Source organism: Juglans microcarpa x Juglans regia, chromosome 3S (genome assembly GCF_004785595.1).
Source record: "Juglans microcarpa x Juglans regia isolate MS1-56 chromosome 3S, Jm3101_v1.0, whole genome shotgun sequence".
Taxonomy (NCBI): domain Eukaryota; kingdom Viridiplantae; phylum Streptophyta; class Magnoliopsida; order Fagales; family Juglandaceae; genus Juglans; species Juglans microcarpa x Juglans regia.
Genome location: NC_054599.1, coordinates 14,510,659 through 14,520,490, shown reverse-complemented (window position 1 = coordinate 14,520,490; position 9,832 = coordinate 14,510,659).

Genomic DNA, 9,832 nt, shown 5'->3' with positions numbered 1-9,832 from the left:
AGTCATGCTTATGATAGGTGAGGAGTTAGCATAGGAATGGCATAGCAGGGATTGTGATGAGATGTCACGATGTGATAGGAGTATGTGAGGAACCGTACTCGTAATGAGTTAGGAGTTGGCGTAGAAATGGCATAGCAGGATGTCAGGTGACGTGACACGGTCATGATGTAGCTTGGGAGTAATTTTGAGCTATATGACATGATGTAAGGCGTGGTTGTGAACGTAGTCTTGCCGTGTTAAGTGTTGGGATGAAATGTCAAAAGGGACGGATAGCATGAAGAGTCATGTTAGTCGAGTTAAGAAAAGGTTGGTATCGGAGTATGGTGCTAGTTCACACAAGCAGGTGATCAACGTGTTATATGTTGGTCTTAAGTGATAAGGGGTTAAGGTACGTGTGTAATCTGGTGAGACACATGTATTGGATGGATTCACCATATGTAATGGGTACTCTGTCCTAAGCACAGTTACACAGTGCTTAAGCCTCAGAGTTGGCTTAGAGCCGTGTGATTTCTATGGATAGAAATGAGGATTTAGTATGGGCTAAGATGCATGGAGGCAATGACGGGTGTATTATTAGGATTGGGATGCGTGATTTCGTCTGTTGGAATCTTGCGTCGGAATGTGGTCAATAGGAAAAGTAAGACGGAAGTCCTAGTGTCTTAACCCTAAGGTTAATCATGGGTTTACTTTAGTGGATGAGCACTCGAGGTAAGAACGTCGAGTTCGGAAGAAATAGTGATCGTAAGTGGTCCCTGAAGGTCGTAGCATAGTAAAGGGTACGTAAGAGTACAGGATAGAAGAAGTGTGTTCCAAGTGAAGCATAGTTCTATTTCTAGTTTAAGTTGCTTATGCATTAGATAGAGAATGACGTCAAGGTTATGTGTATGCATGTAGGTTGCCATCTGACGCGCATATGAATGGACTGCATGATATGAAAGTAGCATGGAGTCAAGGTAAGTATTGCGTTCATACTCTTCTAGAGTTTTCTAAAATATAATAAAATGAAAACGAAACGCTTTTTCCTTATGATGCCTTACGAAACGATGTTTTTGCGAAAGCATGTTAAGTGTTCAAAGGTATAAGTATGTAAAGGCCCCTCCTTGACAACCCATTTTACGCACCCAAAGTATTAATTGTACGCACGTGAATGGATGATTATACGCAGTATCTATTGTCTGTATTTTCTAGGAAAAGAAAAGGCTTATGCCCCGAGCTTTAATTGATGCTTTACATGACACGAAAAAAGTATGGTTTTAAGGATGCCATGAACTGATATTTTGTGGATACCATGAAAGAAAAGTGTTTCCAAACGTCCCTATGAATTGATGATTTTAAATGATGTCATGAAAGATGATGTTTAAGTTCATGCTCTTAAATAATGTTTCTCCATGAATGAACTGTTAAATGAAAAGGACTGAAAAGGAAAAGACTGAACTGAATGAAATGACTGAATGCTTCATGTATGAAAATACGTAACAGCTATATGAATGAATGGAAATGGTACCAATGAAATGGGCATATTGCAATACCGGGTAAGTAGTACTGGTAGTGCACCCAGTATTGTCCCCTAACTGAAAATGGATTCCTAACCTGTGGCCACGGGCGGAGTCTTGGTCTAAAAGAAGACCGCTAACCCCAACACACGGGGCGTAACAGTGTGTACCAGCCAATGAAAGTGATAAGAAAGAATGTACGAATGCATGGCATTCTTTAAAAAATGACGGCACTGACGAGAGAAATGTTTTACGAAGAGAAAGCCCATTTTTTATAGAAAAATCCCGTCTAGTGACGTTTTCAAACGAACACATGCATGCATGTACGTATAGTATGTATGTATGGAATGATGAATGCATGACTGAAAACCTATGTTATTATATTTTAACTGTATGAAGTAATTCTTACGAGTCATCGACTCATTTTAGTTTTTATGTATGTCCCTCCCTCTACAGGGACTGAATAAGCAGTACGCGTCAGGACGGACACGGCCCATGAGGAAGAGTACGGAAGTCTAGGCATGAGAGTTTTAATTGCATGATAAGCCTTTATTTTATTGTAAGATTAATGTTTTCTACTGTAAAACTCTTTTATTCTCAAAGCACATTTATTTTATAACATAGAGTCTTGCACCTTGGGTATAGAAGTAAAAAGTTTTAAATCAAACGGTAATTCCCGTCATCTTTTCTAAAATCATTTTATAAAAAGTCTCACCACAAGAACGGGCGTTACATGGACAGAACTTGGTATAAGAACGAACCATTTGTGTTGGCATGCCAGGCTTCCTAATGTTTTTACATTAGAGATATATGGTCGAAGGGGAACTGGTATGTTGTGCAAAAATATAATAATAGGAATGTGTATGACATTCCACCAGTGCCAAGGGTTCTGGACGATATTGATAGCGAACAAGTGAGGATGATGTCTATCAAGAAAATGAACCATCATTTGATTATCCACTTTTACATTGTGATGCATGTCCAGTATCAACTCCACTTAGTAGGACATGTATAGAACCTATCCATATTGATGCACAAGGCCATATGGTGGTGGGGAAAAAAAAGCACTTAAAATCCAGGTCTCGAGCCAGGTATACTGATGGCTTTCTAAATTTGTCTTCCAAGTGCAGAAGCTATCAAAGTAGTACATAGATGAGTTCTATGATCATTTCCACAGGGATAATAGTATTCATACTGAGCAAACGTATAATGAAGTGTATTTAGTGTGAAGAAATTGTTTGTGAAAATGGATATTTACAAAACCAAGAAAAGAAACAAATAAAGTAAATTAATATACTGATTTGAAATGGATTAATGAAGAATGGTTTGGATCATTTCTCTATTTTAGTTTTTGAATAATTTTTTAAATGCTTGTAGACTTAAAAGAAATAAAAATTGAAAGAAATAAATGCTAGAGAAATGATTGCAAGGAATTAGAAATTGCAGAAAAATAAATACCTAAGCTGCAGTTTTCATCCTCTCACATATTGACAATAAAAATACTAAAATCTCTCTTCTACTCAACCACTAACCCATACGAAAGGATAATGATCGGAAAATGTAACAAATCAAGCACAAGTTATCTCTTACCCCCAAATTCTCTAATGAGTTGTAAAGTCAGTTGAACAATAAAAAAAGACTATCAGAATCTTAAATCAGATCAAGCATCAGTTGTGCCTAACGTCTACAACAAATCAAACTGCATGAGAAAGAATTCCAAGCTTCTCCAAATATAACAACATTACAACTCAATAAGATGTGAAATAAAAATCAATAGAAAATGAGCAAAGTTATGCCAATCTGTTTCTGGATTACTCCCCACAACCTAGGCTTAGAAATTTAGGCTAGCATCTTTGAATCTAAATACTTCATCCACCTTCTTGAATCTATCAGACAGAAAATAAATAAAGAACACTAATCTCCCAAAACAGGGGTCTGAAACAGAAAATCTCCAAAGAAAAAAATGAAAATCTAAAAACCGAAGAAATCCAGAAGAAAAGAAGAAGAGGGGCGCACGGCAAAAGCTTTACTTTTATACTGTACATCACTCGTTCCAGCTGCGTTTCGCGTCTCCCGCTGCGCGTTTCATCTCCCTATTGCACGTCTCTCCCCTGCATTTTGCGTCACTGAAGGTCCCGCAGTTGCCACGTTCCTCTTACACGTGAGATGCGTTGGTGTGAAGCTCCGGTCCCACTTCTGCAGCGCGCGCCTTACTCCACTTTTCTTTCCCTTGCAGTGCATCTCTTGAGCCGATCAATCCAGCCCAGGTTCATCCCGCGTGCTGCGTCTCCTGCCATGGTTTGAAGCCACGATACGCGTGTCCTCATCTGCCTCTCAAGCCATTAGCGTTCTGCGTGAGTTTCCAGAGCCTTCTTTGGGAACTGCCGTGTCAGTTGGGTAATTTCAAAAATACCCATTTGTTTTAACTTATTTCTCATAATGCCCTGCAACATAAATAAAATATGAGAAGAGTAAAATTTTGAGATATTAATCTTGGTGTGGATTAGTTGCAATACAACTCTTTTCAAATGCAAAATACCAAAATTTAACATTGAATCAAGTACTAAAAATTACTACATAATTAAGTGCTTAATTCATTTTTTAGTTAAACAATTCATTCACTTTAGCAGCTTAATCATGTAATTTTTGACACTTTATCATATACCCAGATATCCAGTCTAGAACCCGGATGAACAGTTTTAACTCTCTCTTCCTAAAAAAAAAAACAAAAAGGAAAAAAACAACCTTGGTCATTTTCCTACATAACTCACTGCATTCAAATAAGAAATGAAAAATATTTGATGTCATGACTAGTGTAAACATGAGCATGACACTCTGTTTCTCAACCGTATAAAAACAGTGAATATGAAATTGGAGATTTTTATACATGATGATTTGAATATGATCTATATCTATTTAGTATTCTGTTATGATATGATATTGTATCAGAAAACCTTCTAGCATGACATTTTATTTTTGCTTCTATCCTGACCTTACCTCAGGTGTAAAATTGTGGCCTCTGTTATTGTGTTGGAACCAACATCTCTATCTCTGATGCTCCCACTTTGGAAAGAAAGTGTTATTCTGCGTTGTCTTTCCTGTGTTCACACTCGGACCTTTAAGAATACTAAGTGGAAGATTTCACATTCTGTTTCTGACTTTTATATATCAATATTTCAAAATTGTCACTCTAGTATTTTGATAATTTTTTTTGTTCTACATTCTATAGCTAGTTGATGTTTATATAATAGTATATGTTCACTTCTTACTGAGTTATTGATAACTCACCCAATTAGCTTAGCTATATTTTTCAGGTGATCTGTATATTTCAGCTGAAGATTAAGAATATAAAGCATATGCTAGATTAATTGAGCATAGTGGAATATGTGCCCAAGGTTACAAAAGTCTATAAGAGGATTTTATTCAAGAAACTAGTCATTTTCTTTGAGTGTTATTTTCGGATATTGATGATATTATTTAGACTTTGTGGTGTTCCTAGTTAATTATGTTGGACTAGTTCTTTGATGTTCTTGTAGAGGAATTTATATATTTGATTTGAACCAATGAGTTTTGTGTCTTTGAGGCTTTGGAGTTTATACCTGTATTGTGAGATGTGATTTTAAGTAATCTTCAAGGTATGGGCCACAACACATACGAAAAGTTGAAACTAACAAAAGGCAAGTAGGACTCAACTTCGCTAGAAAAGAAATAAAACCTCTATAAATGGAGATGGCCATTACAAATGTGAGAATCTAACAACTCTAGCAAGAAAGACTTCTCTACACTCTCTGGGACTCTCTCTCTCTCTCTCGATTTCTACAGGGACGATATCTTATTTAATCTCTCATCAACTCTATTTTGTCCATTATATTGAGAGCTATATGAGTCAATGAGAAACTGTACGATCCCCAAACATAGTGGATTTCTCGCCACCAAATGACCCATGAGCGTAGGCTTTATGTCGAACCACATAAATCTTTTTTTCTAAAAGCATAAATAAATATTTCCAGCACTATGTTTCTAGCTATATTATGTGACGTCACTAGATTCTGCTTGGGATCGGTGGACACTAAAGTGTTGGAACATGGAACATAAGGTTACATGCCCTCGTTCATGACAATTAAAGATTCAATACACATAACATGCCTCTAACAGTATGCAATATATGCAACGAATAATTTTTTTTCTCGAATAAATAACAGCGTACTAGAAGCTATATCCCAAAACATAACATGCTTCATAAATTTATAACAGACTGATAACTGTAATGTTACAAAACTTGTCCATCATGAAGGTAACATAAATAAGTTCTGGAGACGATGCTCCATAAGCATAGTAATGAATAACATAACCACTGAGCTAACCCGCTAAGTTGCTCCTGCAACTTGGCTATGATAGCTATAATCCTATCAATAAACTGGAGAACTGAAGTAATAATCTTGTAGCCATCGAGTTGGGGCCTAATTGACCTCACCTAGTTTGTCCTTAGCAAGTTCTCCAGATCCTTAGCTAGTTGTCCTTTACTACTAAGTGAGATTTGATTACAAATCTCAGCATGTCAACCACCAACTTACAAGTAATATGTGATGCATGTATGATAGTAAAATAACATGAATGTGTCATGACATGAACAAGAGTGTGTGTGACATGACTTGGCAAATAGCATGACATGGACTAAAATTAACTGAAAACTGACATGAACTAAATAAGGACTTGGAATCTTGTTCAATTTAAGCTTGGTTAATTTACATGAACATGTGAATGTTACATAGGTCCCCTTGAGTCATTGCTCCTACTGATACCGCATCACATCAAGGGCATCTGCGCCAATCGTGAGTAAAACATGGTAACCAAACTGATTAAAAACTAATAAACATGAGATTGGCACCACTGGCGTTGGGTGCTTGACTTCACTCCAGCAACCAATTACTTAGGTCTCATTTGAAGCCTGTTGGCAGTACTTTGTCAACCTAGGAAATTTCATACCAGTTTAAACACTACAGCATGGACAATGGAGTTCCACTAGGATAATATACATCTTAGCACTTGGGATTGTGATAAAAATTAAAGACTCCACTGATTTGAAAAATGTTTCTTGTGACATACTTTATGCATGAGATATGGCATGACGTGTAACAGATAAATATATACCTGAAATAATTGACATGGCATGGCATAATAAAACATTTATAATATTCATAAGTGACAAGAATATGACATTTATAGGCTTACCACCGTACATACAGAAATACACTAGGAGTAAATTAGAGTCTAACTTACAGTGTTTGTAGCGTAACGTACAACGCGTAAACTTGAGATATTTTTCTTAAGTTAGAATATCTCACTAAGACTTATAAAAATATAAACAATTAGCAAGAGGACCTTCATTCAACCAGTGATCCCACCAAAAAGAAATATTACTATCCCGTACCCTCCATTTCGAATTTTCCAAAACCTCTGGGATGCACTTTATCACCATCTTCCAAAACCTTGAGCCTTTTTTTAGGATCTAATAAAGAAACATGTTTATCCCCAATATATTTAGCCCGAAAAAATTTTGACCAAAGATCCTCTCCAGTCAAAACCTTCTATGCAAATTTCATTTGAAGAGAAGTTTGTACCTCATCAAAGTCTCGAATCCCAATTCCCCCTCAATAGTTGGCTTGCACATCGACTTCCAAGCAACCCATTTATTTTTTTCCTTTCCATCTTTTTCCCCCAAAAAAATGAACTAAGAAGCTTGTTCAGATTCTTCAAGATCCCTTTTGGCAATTGAAGGATAGACATAATATGTATCGGCATACTAGCTAACACATGCTTCAACAAAATCAACTTGCCCCCAGCCGAATAAATTGTCATTGCCTTATCTAAGAGGTCTTTGAGTTGTTGGTCTTATTATATCATTCTTGTTTTTAGTCTTTTCTTGGGGAGATTTAGTTTTTTGTGGCATATTGCTTGTTGTGTATTTTTTATATGCTTGATTTATAACTCAGGTATTCATCCGCCATAAGTGAGGGTTTGTTCTTAATAAATTTAAGAAATGGGTCACTTGGCCCTAACTCTTTTAAAAAAATAAAAAAACTAAAAAGAAAAAAAATCTTGGGGCTAAATTGCAAACTTGCCCCTCTGCATGTGGAAAATTACAATCTTGCCCCTAAAAAGGATTTTGCATACTATCTCCAAATCACAACTATATAAACCATGCTTGGGCTAATTCACTTAAAGGCCAAAAACAAGGTTTTTGTTGCATCTAGACCAAACCTCCCATCTAACATGCTTAACCCGATTTTTATAATACACAAGAATAACATCTAAGGTTCTAAAATCAAGCTAAGACATCAACATAATCAAACCATAAAAATCTAAACTCATTATAGCAACTATCTATAAATAACTCCAAAGACTCTAAAAGTCTAACAACTTTAGCAAGAAAGACTTCTCTACACTCTCTGGGACTCTCTCTCTCTCTCTCTCTCTCTCTCTAGATTTCTACAGGGATTGTATCTAAGAAAATGTACGATCACCAAACATAGTGGATTTCTCGCCACCAAATGACCTGTGGGCGTAGGCTATGTTAAACCACATAAATCTCTGTGTCTCAATGTGACGTCCCAACTCCCATGTACAAAAACGCGAGAATCGTGGCATTGGGATAATGACAACACGAGTCACGTATCCCAACAAAAAGTACTTAAGTGTGTGCAACATGCAACAAGTGCACAACAAAAGTTGCAGCAGTTAAATAAAAGTTAGCCAACTAAGTACCAGAAATTTAAATACAGATATCCAAAATAAATTGTCTTTAAAAAGTTATATAGTTATCTAATATAAATATAATACAAACCAAATGCATAGCCAAAAAGTGGGAGACAAATCCCAATACAAGAGCAAGTGATCCCAAATCACTTCTCCGGCGGAGCCGAACCCTCAGGCTCTTCATCCACATCTGCATCAAAATCTGTGATACCATAAAACGGTACTGCAGGGTATCGAATACCGTGAGATTATGAATCTCAACAAGGAATGAACCAAGCAGCTCCAAGAGATAAAAATGAATTAATGCAGCCAACAAACATGAGTGCATGATGAAATACAAATGTGACCCAAAACCTCATTTTCTCCGAAAATAATTATTTTCCAATGCACGCCAAAAACCCCATTTGACCAAAAACACGCCATGAATAATATCCTTCATTTTCCCAAAAAAATGTGCTCGTAACCATTAAATCATAAACTGACAACATAATCATTTATCAGACACTGTAGGCGGGAATCACAGGCGGGACTCTACCACCATCCCTGCTTACCACCATCTCTATCGCATGCACTGTAGGCAAGAATCACAAGCGGGACTATACCACCATCCCTACAGTTCATTTTCACACAAGAGATACTTATCAGAGCATTATAGGTGGGAATCATAGGTGGGACTCTACCATCATCCCTACTGCATGTACCGTAGGTGGGAATCACAGGCGGGACTACACCACCATCCTTACCGCATGCACCGTAGGCGGGAATCATAGGCAGGACTATACCACCATCCCTACAGTTCCTTTTCACACAAGACATACTTATCAGAGCACTGTAGGCGAGAATCACAGGCGAGACTCTACCACCATCCCTGCTTACCACCATCGCTACTGCATGCCCCGTAGACGGGAATCACAGGCAGGACTATACCACCATCTCTACCGCGTGCACCGTAGGCGGTAATCATAAGTGAGACTTACCACCATCCCTATAGTCTCTTTTCCTTTCTCTCAAACCAGTCAATCCAATCATTACAAATATACTCAAAATCATTTCTCATATGAAAACTCAATATTTTAAGTATACACATGAACATGTATCAATTATGTGAAAACTCAGTTTTTAGTTATAAACATGAACATGCATGTAAATACATTGTATATGGCATAACACAACTATTCAACAACCAGCAAATCACAACATAGTCCAATCATACAAACAACTTCATCCTCCAATCTAACCAACCCCCTTACTCCTCGGACTCAGTCCGACACAACCAACCAATTCGCAGTAAATATGAGTTAGTACAAAAATACATTTAAATATTAAAAGTTCTTTGAAAAAATACTCACATTGCTATAATATAATTTTTGAAGGATCACAGAGGTGCTAGAAGTGGCGACACAATAACGTAACAATGCAAAATGCACTATGGCTGTGGGTCTCAAAATGCTAGATTTTGAACGGGAACAAACGAAGACTTGAGATTACAAGAGAATGGCTTAGGGGTGCTGGTGAAGCTAATGGTGGTGGTGGTTGGCAGTAGGTGGCGGCGTAGAAGGCAATTGAAATCCAAAAAGCCCAAA